The sequence below is a fragment of the Fukomys damarensis genome, unplaced genomic scaffold (genome assembly GCF_012274545.1).
Source record: "Fukomys damarensis isolate Sample0158 unplaced genomic scaffold, DMR_v1.0_HiC HiC_scaffold_10, whole genome shotgun sequence".
Taxonomy (NCBI): domain Eukaryota; kingdom Metazoa; phylum Chordata; class Mammalia; order Rodentia; family Bathyergidae; genus Fukomys; species Fukomys damarensis.
This window is the reverse complement of record NW_022900922.1, coordinates 16,143,287-16,166,373: the sequence shown is the minus strand read 5'-3', so window position 1 is coordinate 16,166,373 and position 23,087 is coordinate 16,143,287. Positions and strand designations below refer to the sequence as shown.

At 50.8% G+C, this 23,087-nt stretch overlaps 1 long non-coding RNA gene across 3 annotated transcripts; it reads left to right on the top strand.

The window, feature by feature from the left end:
* Positions 1 to 1,491: 1,491 nt before the first annotated feature.
* Positions 1,492 to 22,758, top strand: LOC104860693. Of its 3 annotated transcripts, none has more exons than XR_779766.2 (4): positions 1,492 to 1,519; positions 2,062 to 2,257; positions 14,010 to 14,307; positions 18,981 to 22,758. It is a non-coding gene; the product is annotated as an uncharacterized LOC104860693 (long non-coding RNA). The 3 variants fall into 3 exon arrangements; XR_004516489.1 differs by lacking the exon at positions 1,492 to 1,519 and adding an exon at positions 17,471 to 17,525 and having other exon boundaries at positions 1,937 to 2,257; XR_004516488.1 differs by lacking the exon at positions 1,492 to 1,519 and having other exon boundaries at positions 1,941 to 2,257.
* The last annotated feature ends 329 nt before the right edge of the window (positions 22,759 to 23,087 follow it).

Here is a 23,087-nt window from a genome sequence, read left to right as displayed (position 1 = left end):
AGGTCCAACTCTGGAAACTTCACGGTTTAACAAGACCCTCTCTCAAATTTAAGAAAAAGACTCGGAATGTCATTAAGTGCAAAGGTCCTGAGTTTAATCCCCAGTAAACACACACACACACACACACACACACACACACACACACACAAAGACTTCATGATTGATTATTGATTGACAGTAGGATGAACAACTCCTGGCTTGCTCGGGACTCTCTTGGTCTCTTCCTCCTCCTTTTTTTCAGTACTGGAGATCAAACTCTTGGTTTTAAACCCAGAGGTCCTGGCCTCCGGTTTCCCCTCCAACCTGGGAAGACAGGGACAGGAGTCTCCTGAGGGTCAAAGCTGAGCTCCAGAATCTGGGGACAGTTGTCTAGGCTGCTCCAGGGCAGGACCCACAGCTGGCTGGGCCTGTGGGAGGCTCATCATCTTCCTCAAGCACACGTGAGCTGTAAGCATCAGGGAAGCAGCTCTGAGGCCATAGACCAGTGGTGGCGAACCTATGGCACATGTGCTATTTGTTTTTCTTTTAAGACAAAAGATGTTAATGTGTGAGTTGTTTTTCCTAAAGTAAAACTTCAGTGTTCAAGTTTAATTGCAGTGTTGTCCCTTTGTGATAAATAAGATTCTGGGTTGCAGTTTGGACACTCTTCTCTAAAAGGTTTACCATCACTGCATTATTGCAACCTGCAGACAGTGAAGTCATTGCTGAAGGGAGAGGAACCAGCCCTGGAGCAGGCTCAGGCAGGAGTGGGTGGGCTCCTATGTGGGCCAGCACTGGCCTGCCAGATCATCTCTCTGCAGCAAGTGCAAAGCTTAATGAGCGCAACAGCTCAGGGCTCCTAGAAATAAACATTCCCAGGTGCTATCTCCAAGTGTTCCGACTTTGTAGATGGGAGGGAGAGAAGCCAAGGACTCTACCTCTCTACCACTGCTGGTAGTGAGTGGTATGTGGCTATTGGGTGGGGAGCTGCGGCCTTAAAGTAAGAAAGGATGCTTCTGTCTCTGTGTATATGTGGTAATTTCACATGGATCTAGGCATACTTTTGTTTACTCTAATTTAAGCCCTCACAGCCATTCAACTCTTGAGATGGCCTTAATTTCTGTGCTTTTGCAATTTTTCATGTGAATAAATTTGTAAACTAGATAATATTCTTTTGGGGGGGTACTGGGGATCAAACTCGGGTCCTTGAGATTGCAAAGCAGGCCGTGAAACCACTGACCTAAATCCCTGGCCCTAGATTATGGCAAGCCATTATGGTGAGCCTTGACACAGGCCTAGCCATGATTGAACTTTGAGTCACCTCGCTGGCACGGATGTGCTCTCGCCCATAGCCACGGGCGAGTTCAGCTGGTAGCAGATGTAACCCATAATGGTTGTTATTGTTTCCCTCTGGAATGTGTGGGCGGTACTCTCGCTCCCGTGCAGCCCTCGCTCCCATGCAGCCCTTGCTCCCATGCAGCTGGAGAGTATAAAAGGAAGAGGTTCTGTAATAAAGCAAGCAAGGAACTTGAGAAGAAAGGTGCCTCCCATCTGTCTGTCCTCGTCCTTTCAGGTTTAGGACCTGCTGGCAGGATCCTGACGTCGCGGCTCGCGACACTGGATAACAGTGTTTATCAGATTTTTAAAATCTTTTTTCTTAATTGGAGGAAAAGATCAGTGACCGCCAAGGAGAAATGGAGGCCTCAGAGCAGTGTCAGGGTCACAGCTTCTGCAGCCAGCCTGAGGCTCAGGGACTGGAAAATAACTTTCTTGGGACTGCCTTCCTGGGCCTCCATGCTATTCAGACCCCAAATGCAGGGCCAGGAGAACAGCAATTGAGCAAATTGCAGCGAGCTTTAGGTGCATAATCTCCTGTGAGTGGTCCATGCCTTCTCTCTGTTAGTTCTGCTTTTAGAGTTCATTTCCATGGCATTAGCTGTCTCGGGTTTCTTTTTTCCCCTAAGAAAGAGGCCATTAGAAGCAGGAAAAGGCAGAATCATAACAAGTCCAAATGAGGGTGCTTCTGGGATTTCATGCACCAGAAGCATTTGATTTCCTCCTCAAATCTTGAATTGTTCCCAGAACCTTCCAGCTTCTGCCTCTGCTCTGTGAACTCCCTGAAGCAGATACTACGTTTGTTGGAGCCATTATCAGAGGAAAACAAACAGCTTCTGCCTCCAGCTGCCTGCTTCAGTGTATGCCAGAGACCTTGTGAGATTTTCTGGGCTCTAAGTGGTGCTCACTGCCTCTCCACACCTGCTGGTCCTCTGCTCCCAAGGTAAGTGATGTATTCGTCCCAAGGCCTCAGAGAGTCTTATTGGCTATCTATGTTGCGTTCAGGCCAGTTTTGTCCATTTTATAGACAGTGACAATAAATCACCCCTGCTCTGAAGAGAGAACACTCTCATGCCCCAGCTGAGTCAGACAGGTGTCTCCTCTGAAGAGGCGCAGGAGGAATGCCACTTGGTGAGACTGAGCTCCCAGCACAGGGCTCGTCCCTGGAGACCCGTCACTCTCTGTACTTCCCCTCTCTGGAGAGAACCTGGGTTTCAGTCTGCTGCCTTCTTCCTTTGGCCATGTGTCCTGCTCCCTGATTTTCCTTTGGAGGTTCCTTTCATAGTCCTTTCGTGCCATCTTCATGGGCCCTCAATGGTGGAGTGGTGATGGGACCTTTCTACTGTGCACTTTCACAGGTGGAATTCAGCAAAGATACTTTCCTGAAAACCGATTCCTCCACATTCAATGGTGTCTGGGCTTTTGGAATCAGGCAGTGATTTATGGCTTTAATTCAGGGAGTTGTCCCTGCTGTCATTTTTCAGAGGACAAGCTCAGCTCACCTACGCCATTGGTGATCTGGGCCCCATCTGACTAGCCGCTCCCTGGAACCTGGTTTCACAGATCCTCAAACAGGGCCAAGAATGAGAAACTTAGGGAAATGGGGTCTGAGGGTAAAGAAAATATGTGACCTCAAATAGAAGAGGAAATGCCAAAATTGGGGAGAAAAAACAGGGAGAGACCAAGGTGAGACCATGAATAAAGAATTCCAAATGAAATTTTACTCCTTATGCCTTTGGTATAGGAAGCATGAAAATATTCCATGCAGGGAGCCATGAGGCAAGACCAGGGCAGCCAACCTCCTCTTATGATGCTTTTTACAAAGAACTAAAACCCTTCGATTGTTAATATTGCTAATGTTTTAAATTATAGTGTGCCAGATAATACTATAGTTCTGTTTTTTATTTCCTTATTTATAACTGACGGCAGAAGAGTCGTGCCTTAATACCTGCTTTTGAGAGATTTTCAGTCACGAAATAGTCATGATTTTCCCATCAGGCATTTGCAGGCTTCGACTGCTGTGTTCACTTCTCCAGTCTGGGCTGCTGTGCACAGGCTGCAGGTGCACAAGTGGGAGGAGGCTGCTGTCACAACTTCAAGTGTGTGTAAGCTCTGAGTGATGTGCTCCTATAGGGAGGTCTCTAGGTGGGTGTGCGTGATTCAGAGGTTGGCAACTGGCCTCCTTAGTGCTGAGTGCTAGATGAAGCCTGATCTGTCCCCGGTTCTCTCTAAGAGTCTGCTAATTTCTGGGGTGCAAGCTGGAGTAAGGTCCCCATGCTTCTTGGGACCTTTGCTTCTGAGCTTCTTTAAGGACTGCTCAGACTTGGGCTCCTCACCTCTTATTTCCATAACAAAGAAGTCCCTAGCACCAGGCTTTCCTCCCTTCCCTTCCCTTTCCCTTTTCTCCCTTCCTTCCCTCCCTCCCTTCCTTTTACTTTCTTTTCTGGCAAGGCTGGAAATGGAACCCAAGGCTTTGCCATGCTAAACACACACTGTGCCCTTGAGCTGCACTGTCAGCCACACTGAGTTTTCGAGTTCAGTCAACTTCATCAAGAATTTGGGAATCTTAAAGAGTCACACAGAAGGAACAGTTTTGTGCCCTTCGTTCCTCCCTTTCCTCTCCTTCACTGCTCTTGGAACAGTGAATCCCCTTTCCTGGGATATTCACAGCCCCCTCTCCCCAGCTCTCGGGTGTAGGGGAGCTAGGGATGCTCCCAACTTCCACTGACTTCTCATATTCCTCTGTCTTTCCTAACAAAGCCTGCTGTCTTCCTGAGAGTGGTTCTGGTCTCAGCTGTTAGATCTGTCTATCTATCTAGATACAGATATATTTCACATAAGAAGGGAATTGTATGCATGCAGATGTTTGCCTTTGGTGAGTTTTGTGGGGTCGCGAAGATTACAGATGTTATTTTCTTTTTCCTTTTGTATCATGAATGTATTTTATAAAATGTGCACAATTCACGTATATTAAATATTAATAAGAAAAATTATTAGCATAGGCTGTGAGAAGTTCAGGCAAAGGCAAGGCCATGCGGGGTGCTGTGGGGACGGGGCCTGAGGAGGCATCGGATTCCCATGTAAGGCAACGTGGCTAGGCTCCATTGTGCTCCTGCGTTAGGAGGCTGGCTAACAATTGCAGCCATAATTCTAACAGTTTTAGCCTCTTCTGTGAGCTGTGGTCTCATTCTCCCCCAGTTTACTGCCCTGGCTTCTTCATCCTGCTACTGCAGAAGAAAAACCCTCCCTTATGGTGCATCCTTGACTTTAGCTATAACCTATTCTTGGCCTGACACAAAACCATTTAAAAATTGCCTGCCTATGTTAGAATGGGAATTTAATGGCCCACTCTGCAGAAAGCCATTGAACACTGTAGTGGCTTTAGAAGGACCCATGAGTTAGGACCAAGAAGGGCACTGTGCCTGCCACCTGCCTCCTGCTCCACTCATCACCCCCATCTTATCCTTGGGGTTTCCTCTCCTCACAAGTGGGAGCCGTGGTTCTCTTGCTTTGAGCTGCGGACTCCGGTGTCAGCAGCATTCTCCAGCAGTGGGACTTAGAGCCAGGAACTTGTGAAGGGGACAGGGCCACGCTAGGGCGTTGGATGGTGGAGGGCAAGGGGATAGGTTCAGATGTGCCTCTCAGCCCTGCAAGCACAGCCAAGTGAGAGGGCAGGAGCTGGAGGAGGGACACTGCCTTGGGCCCGAGCTCATCATCAACCCACTCCTGACTCACAAGAAAGCCACAGACGACAGCCAGTCCTGCCCTGGGACCCCACCCCGCCTTCCCACATTTCTCCAAGGTAGGCCCACACGTACAGACTCATTTCTGCCTTCCATCCCTCCCTTAGCCCATCCAGCCTGTGTTCAGCCCCACAGCTCTGTGTGCAAGTGAGGTTGTGCTTTCCAGGTTGGGGACCATGTCCCACCCTCCAGAAGTTATTTTTCATGTCCTGCCTGCCCTGGGTCAGTGCTTAGGTCCCATTTTCCAGCTTTACCTGCTCTGACTCTTGGCTCAGCCTGTGCCTGGCAACCAAAGCTATGAGCTTGGCCATGATCTTGACTTCTTCCAGGCCAACACTGCAGGCACCAGTGGGATCAGCCTCTTGTTTCCAACCCTGGCACTGAATGCTCATTAAACCTCCCATGTGCCCTCCTATCACCTCACCTGCCCTCTGCTCAGGCCACTGCTAACTGCATCTTGCTATAGAGTTCTAAGGTAGCTGTGTTGTGGGCTGCTGATGGTTCTGTGAGATTTGCCTCCTGTATCTTAATGGTGGCAGTCCACAATCACTTTCTTGAGTGATTCATCTCTCATCCCAGGCTCTGCGGGGATAGGTCCCAGGACCAGAGGAGGACTGACTCCTGGGAACAGCTGTGGACTCTGGAGCTAATGGTGCTGCGTTCTGTGTTCTTGTAACCCCAGTAATTCAGGCTTGTTCTAACCAGTTTTATGTCTGCGGAAGGATGTGCTGAAGCCTCTCACAAGGATGGCGTGTTTATTGGCCACTCTTTGTAGTTTTATCCATTTTTACTCTGTGTCATCTGGTGTGTTCACGCCCCTTTCTCAGTGTTGAGCTCTGCATGGAGTCTCGGGAGAAATTACTCATTCTGACGCTTCAAGAGTGTGCTCTTTCTGCCTCCTCATCCAGGCATTCAAAAGGCTATTCCCAATAGAACAGCCCCCAGTTGGTAGGTGCTGGCTGCTGAGAGGCGCTTTGAAAATCGAAGCCCCCATTGGGCCCCCACAGTCAACCCTGATCTGGGCAGTGAAACTCCATAAACACGGGGGGAGGGGCAGTGACCCCTGCTGTCCTGGAGTTGTCATAGGGGGCAAAGCAAACACCCAAAGTAGAAGTGGGGAAATATGTAGCAATAGATCATGGTCAGGGCTCAAGGAAAAACAAAGCAGGAAAAGTTTGGGTAGAAGGCCTGGATTGCAAACGGGGATTGAAGAGGAAGAGATGGTGTCCGGGTGTGCAGGAGCAGAGATAGCCCAGATAGGGGACACTGTAATCCACTAAACTGATGACTCCTGGATCCACAATGAAGTAAAAAACCCCAGTACCATCTCTTCGCTAGGATGGAAAAAGATAGTTCCAGAACACGTCACTCCCGGACACTCTCTTCCCAGAAGGGCTAAATTCCCAGGCCCTATGATTCTTTCACTCCCCACAGGCACCCTGGTGTATGTGGAGTCAAAACAATGGCTTCCATCATGGGTCCCTGGACTCAGAGGTAGCCTCATGGCCAAGGTCAGCCTGCTGGACACCCTCAGGGACAGGACAGAGGTCCTGGCTGAGAGCACCTTAGGGAGCCCTAGGGAGTGTGCAGCCTGGTGAGAATGGCCCTAAGGGAGAAGAACAGCAGCTCTCACTGCTCTCAAGTCTTCTTGAACAGAAAAGGAGACAGCTGTTTCCTGGTGCATGGCCTTCTGCTTTTAGGGTGCTGTGGTCATGCTTGGACACAGAACGGTAGAGGCAGTGCCCCTACAAATCTCTGCCAGAGTCTCCCTGACCAAACATTGCCCCCGTGGGGTCGGAGCCTAGTGTTCTTGTGACCTGTAAGTGACCAAACTTTATTTGAGGAACTTTTTATTTTTTTGTGGTCTTGCTGTATAGTTCAGGCTGGTTTTGAACTCACTACATAGCTTCGAATGCATAGTGATCCTCCTGCCTCAGCTTTCTAAGTGCTGGGACTATGGGTGTAGGCCACCAAACCCAGCCATTTGTAGAACTTTGTGTCAGTTTTGAAGTTCACAAGGCTCATTCTGTTCCATGAGAGAGCTCTGTGAGTTTTTCTGTAATTACAGTGATTTTCCTAAAACATGTCAAGGAAAATCAATGCCCAGAAGGGGTGGTATATGTAGCCCATGGCTCCATAGGGCCCAGGGTCACTGCCTCATGGCCTGGCAATGTCGTCCCCTCTGAGAGGCACAGGTGGCAGAATTCTTGGGCTGGGGTCAGAAGGCCTGGCTCTCCTCAGGCACTGCTAACACTGGGCCTGCAGGCAGCATTTCGTGTCTCTGGGCTGCAGTCTGCTCATCAGCACACAGGAGCAGTGGCACGGTGACCTGGCTGGTGCCCTGCACCTAAAGCATTCCCCAGCACTCTGGCCACACGCAGCCCCTGCAGCATTTATTAATTTGGAAAAATCTTCCATCAGAACTGAACACTTTGTTTCTAGCCTAGCAAGTTTTAGTGAAGTCATCAGTAGGAAATCTCTCCAGTCGACTCTGAATGGTAATAGGAAAAAGTAGCATGTTCTTTCTGTTTTTAAGTCTCAGTTGCCCACTGAGCTGTGCCAAGCCTAGGTGGGCCTGACCCATGGTCGAGCAGCCACAGCCTGGCTGACACACTCCATCCTCCTGTTTCTCTGGCCTCTTGTCCCTGGGGAACAGGAAGTGAGAGGCAGGTGTGTATTTAAGGAGGCACAAAATGGAAAAGACTTGCTGAAGTTTGCACAGAGCTGGTCTTGGGGTAGAGCAGTTGGGTCCCTTGACTCCTTTCGAAACTCACTGGGCACAGGAATGGAGATTATATGATCAAAGGCCCCCGATGTGAGGGATCATGTGAGTGCAAGCTCACGTGAATTGTGAGGTACTGTACAAATGTTACCACTGAGACCAGTAGATTTCACGTATAGAGCAAAGGGTCTATGTTGCCTCCTGTCTTCTCTCATGTTTGCTCTGCTTGCATTGGCACTCGGATTCCTCTCCTCACTTCAGATGAGTCAACTTAACCAGAACCCTTACGTTTAAGTAGACATGCATTATTGTCTTGCTGGCAGAAAAAAAAAAAGGCTTGTTGTTGGACACGCCCCTGAGGTCGAGGGCCACTATGGCTGGCTAAGCTCCAGGGAACCCCAAAAGTCATTTAACTCCTCGGTGTCTGGTGAAGGGCAGCCTCCTGGGCCTGAAGGCCTGTCTAAAATATTTAACTGAAAAAAATGTTTTGCATCTCTGACAGAATATGTGAACAAACAGGACAATACGGGGTTCTCATGCAGTCACCTCCATTTCCTGTAAGTGACTGTCATTGGGTATTACCTGGCAGGACTGAGCCATTAACCACGGCACACAGAGCTGCAGGAAATTAAGTGTCTAATTTTGACCTGTTCAAAGGAAATTCCATAGGAAGTACATCATGAAGCTTTAGGTCATGTAGAATTATTGGTGAAGGGAGAGCTGGTTTGAATGCAGTCCTTCACTAAGGCTTGATTCAAGCCAGTACTTGATGCCACCAGCCCAGAGAGTAGAGTTTCTGAGTGAGCCAGGACTCATATGTGCAGATGGCTTTTGATGGGGTAGGTGGGTACTTACCCTGTGGTTGTAAGGGGAGTACAGGGCTTCAGAAAGAGTAGTAGGCTCTGTCGAGGGGAGGCAGTGATATCCATGGGGCTAGAAGAACTGGTCAGAGTCTTCCCTGGCCTGGGCAGCACAGAAAAGCATGGTGGGAGCCAGGGTGAGGCCATCCCGGTGCAGGGTGCTGTTAGTGGGAACCCAGTGGTGATGAGAGAGGCCCCTCTGCTCTTGCACCAGGGCCTGTTAGGCTGCAGTGGTTCTGGGGACAGAGACAGGCCAGCAGCAAATGGGATAGCCCTTGAGGTATGCTGGGCTTGGAATGGAAGACATCCCACAGCAATGTCCGTAGGTACAACTGGGGGATGGCCACAGACAGTGGGGGAAGTAGCTTGGATTCAGCAGATGACCATTTTTGGGAGCTGCTTGCTTCATGCCCACCTTCCCTAAGAAGAGGTGAGGACAGGAGTGGTATAGCACAGGCTACAGCTTTTACAGGATATGAAGTCAAAGCCACTAGACTGCACACATCCATCAAACGCAGTTTACTGTACATAAATCACACATAAGTAAAGTGCATTAGTTTTTAAATTAAAATGTCACCAAAGGGCATAGTTCTTGCTATCATGTAACTAACTTCTGTGCTAGCCTGACCAGGTCTGGTCCAGTGTGCCTCAGACAAAAGCAGGGAGAAGACCACATTCCAACATCATCTCACATCCTGCACCTTGACGCTGTGCATCGTTTCAGCCACTCCAAAGGCAGCCCTGTGTGTGCTGTGCTGTCTGCACACAGCCTGCTACACTCTGAGCTGGCATCCCTGCTCCAGGTCCTGCATAGCCAGAGAGCCACCAGATCCTCCTCCTTGTGAATTATCTCCAAAGATTCTGGTCCAGGTCCTGCCCACGAGCCTCAGGGCAACCTGGCTAGGCCAGGTCTCTGCAGAGAAAATGTGGCCCATGGAAGCTGGAACAGGGAGGGGGAAAAAAGGAGCAGGCCCTGCCTCCCCCAGCCCTCTAGGAGGAGTCGGGCCTGGGGGCCTCTGCTCCCTCTCCCCAGGGCCTCCATTAGCCAGGAGTTTCCCTGGTGTCCCAGATGCCTCACCTGAGAACAGAAGTGACCCAATGAGGTAGCAATGCATATCCACATTCTACAGGTGAGCAGGCTGGGACTTAGAGAGCTTTAAAGGCTTGTTGGAGGTCGTGCAGCCATCTATTAAGTTTCTGGCCCTGTACTTACTGGGGGGCTCTTGTTCCTCACAGCTCACAGTGGGTCCCAGTCAGAGCAGCCCCTGCAGAAGGCCTGTAAACTGTCCACAGTGTCTGGGGTGCTCCTCACGTCCTTCACTTCCTAGACTCTCTAGTGACTCAGCAAAGATGAAATAATGCATACAGAAAAAGGCCGTAGACACCCTCTGAATCCCTGAGTGGGAAAACGAAAAAGGGCAGAGATTATGAACTGATCAGCTAAACACAGTGATCAGAGGCCTGGGCTGGCAGAAGCTGCTATAATTTAGCAGTGAAAGTGGCTGTTCGGCTGCAAAAGCAAACATAGCTCTAATGTTTTGATTGAGGAATTGCCCTGTTTATTCACACAAACTCTCTCCTGTTGTTTGCTCTGATAGAGATGCACAGTTCTGGCTCCTATTGAGTGATTCTGAGCAGCACAGCAGACAGTGTCTACAAAGCTCATTGGAAGACAGACCAGTTCTACGTCCATTTCTTATGCAGATCTTGGTAAAAGTCTGGGCTCTGTGGGAGCTACCATTTCATTAGAAGGGCCTCAGTACAAGGTGGACAATGACCACATGGCCACGTACTATGTGCCACCCAAGCACAGCCCTTCCAATGTGGCAGGTCCTGAGAGCATCAACACAGGGCTCACAGCTGTGGAGGGAGTTCTCTGACACTGCGTTTCCCCGGGAGGTGGTGCCGGGTCCCATCACCTAGGAGATGGACATTGTTCAGTAGGAGCCCCCGGTGGCCACCACTCTCCTTGGTGGGGGGAGCTGGCTGAGGTCCCTGTGAAGGGCTCCTTAATGTCTGGTGCTAAGCCCAGGGTCCCCAGGCTCACTTCGGAGGCGCTCACTGCTAGTGTCAGAGAGCTCTGCCCTAGGGACTGTGGGCAAGCACCATGACACCATTCTGGGCCAGGAAACTTCAGTGTGGCCCCCAAGACGTGCCCCACCTGCCCATCTCCTGTAAAGCTGCATCCCCCACACAGTAACAGGAGCAGGAAAGTGAGGAAGAGTTGCAGAGTTGCGATTTTCCTCCTCCTCTCAGAGAAAGGATGAATGTGGATACAGGATAATGTATTTTCAGCATCCACTATCTTTTCTTCCCACCTTCATTTCTTCCATCCTTTCCTGGCAATGCTGGGAACGATACCCTAGGCCTTACGCATCCCAGGCAAAGTGCTGTAAAACTGAGGATACTCCCAGCCCATAATCCTCACTTTATAACTGATTTTTTATTGGTGTGAAATATGGATAACATGAAATTCCCCACCATAGCCATTTTTACCAGTTCAGTGACACTGAGTACACTCACATTGCTGTAAGCCATCGCCACTGTCCACCCTCAGATATGTCCTCATTTTGCAAATCTCAACCTCTGTCCCCATCAGACACTAAGTCCCCCTAGCTCCCCTCCTCTGAGTTCCTGGAAATCACCATTCTGTAATCTGTCTCAGACTCTGATTACTCTGGGTCGTCACATAGGTGGAGTACTATCCTTCTGTGACTGGCTTATCTCCTTGAGCATAATGTCCTCCATGTTCACCTCCTACTGAATGTGTCAGATTGATTTTTCTCTCTCCTTTTTGGTACCAGGATTGAACTCAGGACCTTGTGCTTGTGAGGTAGGGGGCAGAACCACTGAGCTAAATCCCTGGCTGATTTTTCTTTTTATGGCTGAATGACATTCCACTGTGTGCAAAGACCACATTTTTGTTTCTTCTATTTTCTACTGATGGACACTTGAGTCACTTCCACCTTTGGCTGTTGTGGATAACGTCACTGGACACGTGAGCAGGCAAATATCTCCTGTCACCTTGGCTTCAGTTCTTTTTAGTATGCACTGAGGACAGGACTCCCAGGGATCGCAGGGCAGTCACATCCTTAATCTTTTGAGGAACTGCCACACTGTGGGCTGTGGGGAGGACACTGCTATGGTCCATGCGAGGTTCCACTGATTCTCACTGCCTCAGAGACCTGGGATCAGGGTCATCACTCTACCTGTGAGGAGACCGACAGGAGGGTGAGGGTCCAACGCCTCCCACAGGAAGCCTGCCCTGCTTCCTCCCTCACTCAGACTCCGGCAGGCCAACCAGAGGCAGTAGGGTGATGGAGATGAGGTAGCCCCTGACATTTACCCACCCAAAGAGCAGCTGTCCTATCTCCTGCAGTTCTGGCCAGGTTGGGAGAAGGGTGTGGGTGCTTGGCCATGAGAGAAGCAATTTAGTGGTCAGCAGTGGTATCCTCAGGATCACCTGGCTCACCCCCAGACTCCTCCCTATAAATCGCCCCCAGGGTGACACTGCAGAAGCTTTTACCTCAGAACCTCTTCAAGGACCCTGGAAAATGCTTATATTTTAGGCAGGGCTAGAATGTGAGCTATTGAAAATGAAGATTTTATGTATTTGTACAAATGAGCCTATAAATAAAGTTTATCTCCACCCTTAGGGGTCTGGTCGCTCCAGTTTGGTCCTAGTCACATCTGCATGTTCGTTGTTAACAGTGCCTGCAGCCACTGCTGGCCTCCTTGAAATATCATTCTCATCCGCTGCGGGCCTGCCGTGGAGCGAGACCTCCTTACGGAGGAATTACAGCATTCACATTAGCACACCTGCTAAGAAATTCTTATGCTGGCAACATGCACTTCCCAGAAGTGTTTCATGGAAATTAGATTTTAGGATAACAAAATCGCAGAGGGCTCAGAGGCTGCAGGAGGAGGGGAGCCTTCTTTGTTGCTCATTCGCCCAGTAATTAATTTCTTCCCCAGCACAATCTGAAGATTAATTTATCGCCCACCTGCTCCTCAGGATTGTTTTGATCACTTTTCAACAGCAGACTTAGCATCCAGGAGGGAGGTTTCATCTTCCCAAGGACTGGCAGCTAAGTGCAGCGAGCCATGCCCTCCCAGTGATGTTCATCATCAAACACACCCAGGAGGACTCCCTGGCTGCTACCGCCACCCCGTCATCAGAGCCCCTTGTGCAGGGTCCCTGGGACAACATTGCCCGGCATCGACCCTGCGTCTCCCCTCCTCGGAGTCTAGGAAGTTGTCTTGGGGTCTCTGGATACCACCAGATCCTCTGGTCCCAAAGCTCCTGCATTGCCAGTGACGGGAACATCCCTGCAGAGGAACCAGCCAAATCAAGCCTGAGTTCAGCAAGGGCAGGCAATTCTTGTGGCAAATCTTCCTATCTGTAGCAACTGTGGAGGGCTTGAAACCATCGGGCTAAATCTCACCATCGCCTCGCTTTCAACCATTTGTTATTTTTTATTTAGACATGAGAATTACAACTAGATAACATTTAGAAAATTATATTTAACCCTCATTTAGATTCAATCTGAATCAATTTAATGAAATGCGAACACTTCTCTAGAGTTACAGAAGCAATAAAAGGAAATTTAAACCAGAAAAAAAGCATCTGACAATTTTCCCGTGCCCAGCAGATATGATGCCTGGCTCTTTGGCCAATGATGGAATGATCATTTCCTACTGTAACAGAGCGAGAATGCTCCACACTCCATGAAAGCATGGATTAGCATGCCAGGCACAGTGCCAGCCCCTGGAGACTCAGGCAAGGAGGCCATACCCTTCTTGCCTATAGCTGCCAGGCCAATGGGCCAAGCAGACATTGGCTAAGTTACTACAGCAAGTACAAAACCACAGTTGAGAGGGAGCGTTGCCTAGAAGAAAGGAAGTTTTCCCTCAGTAGAAATCGGGATGAATGTCACAGACTAGAGGGAATAGATAGGGGAAGATCTTCCAGGCTGAGAACAGTATGTGCAAAGGCCCTGCAGCCAGCATTTACGGACACAATGGCTAGTGTGGCTGAGATGGACAGCAGAGATGAGCACAGTCTCAAAGACCTGAAGAGGTCAGTGGCTCAACATGGCAGGTTTAGTCAGGCCACATAGTCCGTGGGATTCTAACCTCCTGGACATCTTGAAAATTGGACCCAGACTGCTAGGGTAGGCCTGGCTCTACCATACATCACCTGAGCAACTGGGCATGTCCCTATAGCCTGCCTGGGCCTCCACGTCCTCTTCTTTGTCTTTAGAGGCCTTAGCGGGGTTGAATGAGTATGTGGAAAGGGCTTAGGGACACAGGACATTCCACCACTGTTGTCCTTGGCTGTCGTCATAATACAGTGATCATTTTCCCCAGGCTTGGAAGAATCTCACCTGTGATGGCACTGCACCATAGAGAGGAGAGGGACACAGATGACCGGGAGTCTTCTGAACGCTGACTTCTGGAGGAAGTGACGCTGTGGACTTGGGTACTCCCTGGCGGGCAGATGCTGGAGAAGGTTCCCGAGGGTGAGGACAGTTGGGGCTGTGGTGTGGAGCTCACAGTGGGCCTCATGCAGGCCTCACAGCAGCTCTGTGCAAGTGCAAAGGAATCCCCTTTTTGGAACTTTGTCACAGTTCCATGATGTCACCACCACCTGTCTGGAATCCCTGTGGTAAGTAGGCTCCTTTCTATGTCTCTGTGTGGCCCTCCCCCTTGGCGCTCCAGGACACGGAACCCTGCACACCCGTCCCACTGAGGTGACCATCTAGCAGGCAATCTCAGCAGTACCGCTTGTCTTAGTCACTTTCTTGTCACTGAGAAAAATCCCTGATGCTCACAACTTACAGGAAGAGAGGTTTCTTTTGGCTCAGTTTCAGTCCATGGCAGAAGTGGTGTGGTGGAAAGGCCAGATAGAGGACAGCAGCTCCACCCACGGCAGCCAGGAAGCAGACAGATGGAGGAGGCAGGGAGGCAGTTAAACCCTTCCCTGTCACATCCCCAGTGACCCACCTCCAAGCTGACTCTGTCTCCTACAGCAAGTCAGTTATGGCACCTCCACGACTGATCACCTTCTACATCCATGAGAGCATGGGGAGCCATTTTAGATCTAAACACACAGACTACTGCTTAAGCTACCTGTGGAAAGATAGAGGGGGAGCTGTGCATGGGGACCATCTTAGAAGACCAAGCCCAAGGTGCAAAGCTGGGAGTCTGTCCAGTATGCAGGGAGGCTGAGCCACGGGGCCTATAGGAAGGGAGAGGGTGGAGAACAGTGCCAGGTAGGAACCCGCCAGTGAGGACCAAAGCTGAGAGGTGTCCCACTCAGGCTCTCTCCGCTCATGGAGCCCAGCCGGCTGGCCGGGGTTCTGCAGGACCACCCTCCCTATTTTGCCATCACTACGAATGAGCAGTGGGATTGCCTGCAGCTTCCTGGGAAGGAGGCAAAGTCACAGCCCCACAGATCCCATCATAAACAAGTGCTGGGGCTGCTTTCCATGTGAGACCCTGGACTGTGTGTGCCAGTCTGCCGGCATGCTAGGAAAATGCCAGTCCTGGTTTGGACCACAGAGGCGGCATCTGTGGCTCCTCAAGCTTCCCAGACAGTCCACAATGGACACCCACTTGGGCTATGCCTGGAGGAGGCGCTGAGGATCTGACTCTCAACTGCGAAAACAGGGATGGCGCTAAAAGAGAGAATGGTCTCACGCACAGCAAAGTTCAGGGGGTTCTCAGAGACAGCGCTGTTTATGGGGAGCTCCAGGACTGGTCCACAGTGGTCTCTGGGGGAAAGATCGAGAGGTCAGACAGCACCTAGAGGGGCCAGGGGATGAGAGGGCAGGGACAAGAGGGTGGAGAACAGGGCGCAAGGACCAGAGGGCAAAGATCAGAGGCCCCAGGGGACCCGGGGACAGGGGACAAGAGAGCCTTGGCAGGGCTTTGAGACCTGGAAGGGATCGTGGAGTGTAGTAGAGAAAAGCAGGGAAGGGATCAGGGGAAGAGAGTGAGTAAAGGGCTGGAGGTGGCAGCAACTTGCTCTCGGAATACTAAATAGCTGCACATTGCAAGACAGGTGGTTTGTAGTAGAATCAGGAGCCAAAGATGAAAAATGAATTCACACTTAATCATGAGGGGCTTTGAAGGACAGAGAAGAGGGGACTCGAGCTTTCTTGCTGCCACTGCAGATATGACTCTAGATCACAGCAGACTGATGGCCACCACGGATATGGCCTGGTCACCAACCTCCAAAAGGTCCTCGTTCTGCCCTCAGGGAGGCATAATGAGTCTCTGACATCCTAGCTGCTACTTTCTGGGACATCTGGACCAAGGAAAGCAGACTAAGAAAGGGAACTGGGTGAATTCCCTATGTGTTCCTAGACTACTTCAGATCCCAGCACCCCAGAGCTGCCAGGCTGAGAGCCAGAGGCAAGAGCAACTCAGCTGCACAGCACAGGGGGAGCACTCAGTGCTGGGATGGAGAGCCCTGGGCTCTGGTCCTGGCTCTGATGCTCTCAGCCCACCCTGTGATGCCCAGCTGGGCTTTCCTCTCCATGGAGGCTCAGCTGGGTGACCTCTCACATCTACCCAAGCTGACCCATCTTTCAGCTCGCCACCACAGGGTCTCTCCCCTGCTGAACCTCAAGCTGCAAGGACATACCCCTCATCAGGGAACCCAGTATCTTTCATGGTGACTTCGAGTCCCTCTTCGGTTGTCCAAAAAAAGGCAAAATACTGAGTTCTTGAAGGACTGAAGAAAGCTAGAGGGTGACAACAGCAGGGACAAGGGGTCAAGTGGTTGAGTGAATATGAGTTGGGGTGACTCTATGTGCCAATAGCACGGAGAAGCAGGTACCATAGGGAAAACTCTGTGGCCACCCACGCATCTGCAGTGGCTGCTCTTTCACTGAGGCACTTACAGGTCCTGTGGACTGTGGAGTAAATATAACTTTTGTGTTAGTGGGGCAAAGGCCACTATAAAAAAGGAAATCAAATTGAGTCCTTCATAGTTTACTTTGACAAAGCACCATGACATTCACCATACACCATTCTTCTCTGCTTGCCTTATGGGAAGTTTTATTAGTTGGCTAGGGTTACCATGACAAAGTACTCAGGTGAGGTGGCTTAAAGACTAGAAACTTATTTGCTCATGGCTGGAGGCCAGAGGTCTGTGCTCAGGGTGTTGGCAGGTCCCAGAGGTCCAGGATCAAGGTAGTGAAGGATCTGGAGGTCCAAAGTTGAGGTGTAGGCAAGCAGCTCTCTTAGAGGCTCCAGACCTCTCTCCCTGGCTTGTAGGCATCTTGTGCTCCCTATGTCTCTTCTTATGGTTTCCGTCTGTGTGTTTCTCCATGTCCAAGTTCAACATCCTTAAAAGGATGAAAGCCTACCTGAAATAAGGTCACATTTGGAGGTAGTTGGAGTTGGGACTTCAACATACAGACTTTGGGGGACACAGCCCAGCCCACAGCAGAGGGTTATTTGAGAAGCATTTCACAGCAAGCTAATTTCAGCCCTGAATCCTGGCCCACTGGAGGTGGGAATGAACCATTCCTGAGGTGACCAGTTGTGCCAGGGTGCTCTTTGGGAGAGCTGATTCATGGGATCCTGCCAGGTACAGGCGACCCTAAGAGTCAGGGGAAGCACATGTGGAAGGAAGAGCTGGAGAGGAGAGGCAAGCAGAGGAAGGTAAGTGCTTTCCCTCCACAGAATATTCCATATCCATTTCTTGGTTCAAACTAAGTCGATATGAGCTTCTCCACACCTGTAGTGCTGTCGAAAGCCCTGCTGCCCTGCCAGCAAGTCTCCAAATCTCATCACCCACCCTCCACCTACTTCTGTAGGGCCAACCCTGCTTAGTGGCGCTGTGGAAGTCCGTGTCTGCTTCTTGGGAAGAAGGTGAGTCTGTTCCCTATCTTACTCTCAGCATTGAAACCAATGAGAAGCAGAGGCTAGGAAAACTGGGAGGCAGTGGGGAGCCTCAGTTCCAGAGTGACAGTGGCTCCATCCCCAGCAGGGCCAAAGGACACTGAATCCCTGGGGGCCAGATGAGCCTTGTAAATAGAAGTTGGCTCAGGTGGTGACCAGGTTTTGTTTCCATAGTAACACCAAATTGTTCAAGGGGACCCTGCTTTGGTTTGCTTTCTCTTCCCAAGACACACAAGGGTGCGTGTGCACACAGATGGCACACAGCACAGAGCACACACATGCATATGTATACACAGCACAATATACACACATGACAAACAGTACTTATGACACACACCCGACACACATAGCAACCACATATGTGTAACATACAACACAATACGCCTATGTGCGCAGTATATATAACACATAGCGTTCCCTCAGTGCACAGCACACACACAAATGACTTATGGAACACCATATATGGCTGAGAGCCTGACTGGGTTTCTGAGTTCGCCCTCCCCACTACCCTGGACACCTGGGGTGGCCCAGTCTCCCTCCTCTGCAGAAGGTGAGGGAACTTGGTCAGCAGAGTGTACAGCAGTCCTGGTCAGCTCCGGGCTCGGGGTCAGTGGCTCCCTGCAAGAGGGCAGTGCAGCCCACAGGCAGCCACCTGGGAGGCTCGTGGAAAAGGGGCTCACGTCAGCCCCGAGCCAGGGCCCAGTGCTCTGAAGGAAGCGTGTGACCTCCCAGCAGGGTGGCCCTCCTGGAGGCATGGAGACTTCAGATTTGGCTGACAGCCATAGGCAACATCCTGACAGCAAGAGAGACACGCGAAGCCCTCCAGCTCACCAGGACCAGCCTCACTGGACACTGTGGTGTAGGAAGAGGTGGTACCTGGTCTGGCAACTTGAGACTCAGGTCCCTTTGCGGTGGAGGGTGCCCTCTCACCCTGTGCCCTGGAGACCCCAGCTGTCCACATTACTGTAGCCAAAACGGGTGCCGCTTACTTCTGAGAGTGTGGACACTCGGCTGCCAAGTGGTTCAAGGGAGGAGGACTTTATGAGAAGCAGGGGACGAGAGCATTGACTGAGAAAATTCACTTTTCCCCTACCTAAGGATGACTCTGAGCACTGTGCTGTTTCTTTAGAGATCTGGTTAACAGATCTCTGCCCTAAATGGCCCCCCTTTAAAATCTGTTGAACAGCCCCCTCCTCCAGGAAGTCCCTCCTGACTGCCTGCTGCCAGGCATTCCCTTCCACAAGCCTCAGAGGGCTGCCACAGTGCCAGTGCACTACTATGTATCCCACTTTTACTTAAGTCATCTCTACCTGAGCCTGACACCCAGCACCCAGAAAGCAGGGACTCTGCTGGCTATTTTACTGTTTCCTTTACATCCCCGGAACTCTCCACCACCCCAGGTCTCCTTCCTTTCTCTCCTCACAGATGCGTTCCCACCATGTGCAAACAAGTGCACACACTGCACCGCCACCGATGTTCCAATCGTGATGGACTTTGAACGGAAATCAGAACCGCTGCTTCATTAGAAAGACTCCTCAGGCAGCCGGGAAAGGGGATGAACTTTGGACCTGCAGTTGGGAAGGCAGAGCAGGACCGGAATACTTGGCTCATCTTTTCCTCGCCTGACTCCTGAGACTCAAGGTCAGGATGCCGAGGAGCCCTCGCTGGCGCTCACTGTGACCTGTCCACCCACCCACCCTCAGTCACGTCAGCCGTTCATCTGGCTCCTCCTCACTACCCCCCTTCTTCACGTCATCGCTTCCAAGTTCTTTTCTTGAAAGCAATTCCTTATGTGTTCATTTCTCAAAAGCATTCCAAGGTCTGAACCGCAAGGGTACAGACTCCAGTCTGCAGGGCAGTTCATGCTTCCATTTCATAGGCCAAACACTTTTGCCAAACTGAGGACGTAAAAGGTGGCACACCCTTGTCAAGCGAGGTCCCGTGATGTGCCCTTGTGTAATCGAAAATCCAGACATGGAGACCAAAGGGATGGGATACTAGGCCTTCTGCCAGGTCCAGGCAAGCGCTTTGGCCAGTGGCTCCTGCTCCTGCTTCTCTGCATCCTCCCTGGGCTTTGGCTTTTCTCTGGGAATTCTTCCAACACACCTGTGGTTTCCTTTCTTCCCAGTCTGATACTTCAGCTGACATTATCAGGAACAAAGCTTGGTCCCCACTTTAAAAATCGGTGTGTAGAACTCTCCTGACTAGAAGGTGCCTGTAATGTGAAATTAAGGACAAGACTCCAGCTTTGAAGCAACCATTAAAGGAATAAGTAATGGAAAGTTGCCTTTCACATCTCACTCATTTTAGACACATTCTAATTAACTCTGCCAGAAAAAATAATTGGCCTAGATCAGGTCGATCTGATTGAGGATTGTAATAACCTCAGCTGAGTGGTATTTATATTCAGCTTCTGGTCTTGGGTGAAGTTACTATGTGGCTTGAATGCTAATTGTATGCTAAGTGGGGCCAAGAACAACACTCAAGCACATCCATATGTCTACTTGCTTTTAGCTTCCTTGTGAGGAGGTGCAGAGAAAGGTTTTCAAGAGTTCATTTTAAGGTGATGGCCTGAAACATGTGTTGTTTCCCAGGAGAAATGAGGTCAGTGTTAGTGGTGAGCTCTCTGGTTGGAGAAAGGTTGCAGAAGCATTCATATAAGCTCTGGCATTGTTGGGAGACATCTGTAGAAACAATACCGTCATGGCCCTGGGTGGCAAAGTCTGTTCCCATAGGAGAAAGCAAGACAAGGAGGAGTCCCCTCCTGGGATAGGGCCCCTATTGGAGCCCAGAGAGATGGTGGGCTGAGTCTTTCCCTCAACTGGCAGGTGGGGGCAGAAGCAGGTGGCTGTCAGCTTATGTGGATGGTTGGTGGCATCAGCTGCCATGGCTGCCAGTGGTGGAGGAAAACCCTCCCAGGTGGGGCTCAGACTGGGCTGGGCTGATGTCTTTGCACAAAGACTGAAGGTGTGATGAGGAAAATCCTGCAGCTGAGGTTATTAACTTGCAGAGTATGGATGCAGCCACACAGAGTGACGAACAGATAGAGCAGGATGGGGTGGGAGGTGGGCTAGAGGCACAGAGTGATCTGGGAGCTGATCTCTTTCATGTGGGGTCTCTGTTTCCTACATTCTCAGCAGTACAGTATTTTGATGTGGCAACTCTCTCCTTGCCCTTTCTGTCCTCTCCCGCTCCTGGTGCCCTGACTCCTCAGTGACCTGTCTATGCCACCCCAGCCCTCCTGGGGCCTCCTGCCTTCCCACTTGGTCTCTTCCCTCCCTCTGCCATGGGCAGACAGGCTCCCTGGGCAGGTGAGCTTAGCTCAAGTGAGAAAGGGCTTTTGTTGTGCTAGCAATGACCAGTCCCCTGGTTGCTTGTCCAGGAGGGTCTGTACTTAGAGAGGTACCTGTGATGCTTAGCCATGCAAAGCGAAGGCAGGTGGTTAGGAAGGGCAGTAAGCACCCAGCAGTCTGGCCCTGCCTAAGAGTCTGTCTTGAACTTTGTGAAAGCAAACCTGGTCCCAGTCCTGAGCCTGGGTTTTCTAGAAGTCCCGGCTTTTCATGGCATCTTCCACTGCTGGGGCAGAAGCTGGACTAGACTAGGGATCAAGATGGGGGTGATATTGATGCCACCAGCTGCTGAGTGCCCCAGGCAGCCAGGGACTGTGCTGAGTATTCTAATTCACAGTATCTTTTAAGTTTCACAGAAACTCTATGAAGAAGACACTCTTTTACTCCCCATGTTAGAGATGTGAGGCACAGAGAGGTGGGTAATTTGGGCCCATGGTGCTAAACTGTGGCAAAGCCAGGATGCAAATGCAGAGCATTGGATTCGGAAGCTGCCCTTTGGCCCAACGTTGTGCCAGGAAAGCCAAGGGGAGGCCTGCACATTCAGGACACAGAAGTGGTGCCATCGGGCAAGGGCTTCGCAGTGTGACCAGAGCTGAGCGAGGGAAACAAAGGAGGCTGAGGAAGAAGAGAAACCCAACACAGAGAACAGCAGGATGCACACAGTGAGCAGAGGGCATGGTTCACCGAAGTTGATTAAAGTCAACCTGAAGGCCAAGCAGGAGGCTCAGGGAGCTGCTAGAGACCGAGGAGATGGCCTGGACAAAGTCTGGGAGGGACGGAGTGGGAAAGGCGGGCAGGAGGAAGCTGTCTGCTCACCTAAGCAGAGGCCGGGGTAGCAGACAAGGCAGAGGGCAGAGGACAGGAGGGAGGGAACAAAGTGGCAAGTGGGATGGCCTCAGGCCTCCTTAGGGAGAGGCAGTGGTTACAGGAGCTCAGCTAGCAAAGAACTCTCTGCCGTCCTTATCCGAGCCATCATCTGGCAGTGTCACTGTGCACCTGACACCCACACAAGTATTCTGATTTTCCCAGCCTTTCAGGTCAGCTGCTGATAGTTCCACTTGCTAGTAGGAGATCAGGCCTGCACCAGTGAGGTGACAAATTAGCAAATTTCAGAGAGGGAATTTAAAACCAGGACTCACCTGCTGCCTTAGTTATAGTCTAACCTGCTGGGACAAAACACCAGGAAAAGGGAGTGAAATTGGATGGGGCTGGGGTCCCAGGCCAGGGAGTGCAGTGGTCCTGCTCCATGGTGTCAGTTCGAGACCCAGACTGCCCCTGGTCACATAGACTGTGACAGCTCAGGGTGCTGTCTCCACCCCTTCTCAAAGCTGTATACTCACAATGTCGCAGTCCTTGTGGGAAGACAGGCTCCAGGCAGATGGCCCTGTTGTGAACAGGATTGTCTCCGATGAGATCCTACTGCTCAGCTCAACTGCCCAGTGGTCCGTCACGTCACACAGCCAGCAGGGACACTGGGGAACCATAGCAAGAGGTCTCGAGCCAGCTTCAGCTCAAGGCTGCCGTGTTAAAAGGAAGAGCCTTACATCTGTTGCCATGTGGCATTTGATACAGCTCTGTGTATTTTCCCAGGGTGACCGGGGACCTGGCACAGGTGAGACAGAGCCTGGGTCTATCTGGGTAAGGGACAGCAGGCTCCTTCACTGCTCCTGGAAGGTGGTGTTTCATGACTCAGGGAGGTGAGGAGGGAAGCTGCAGACTGCACGGAGAAACGTTGTGGAAACCATGTTGATAGAAGATGGTTGGAGGGAGACTCATGTTCTCTAAATATTAACAAAATCAGAATTGCCATGGAGAAAAATGTAAGTACACAAAATAAAGGACAAGAAAAGGAAGGGAAGAAAATTAAAATTAGCTGTTATTTCACCACTGAAATTGGCCTTGATAATCTCTTTTCTCCTATGCATAGAGGATATACAGTCCTGTGTCTGGCTTTGCTCCTCTGGCCTCGGGGGAGAAAAGCTCACATCTGTCTTGTCCTCTGTGCTGTGGCCACTGCTGACCATGAGACTATCTTGTGAGCTATGGCCACAGCCCACTTCCATACAGGGGAAATGCTAGAGGGTCTCCGAGGCCTACCTGTGTCCTGCACATCCTGACTATGTTCTGGACCTCAGAGATGAACCTTCCCACACATTCTCCTGTCTTTCTAGGATCACTGCCT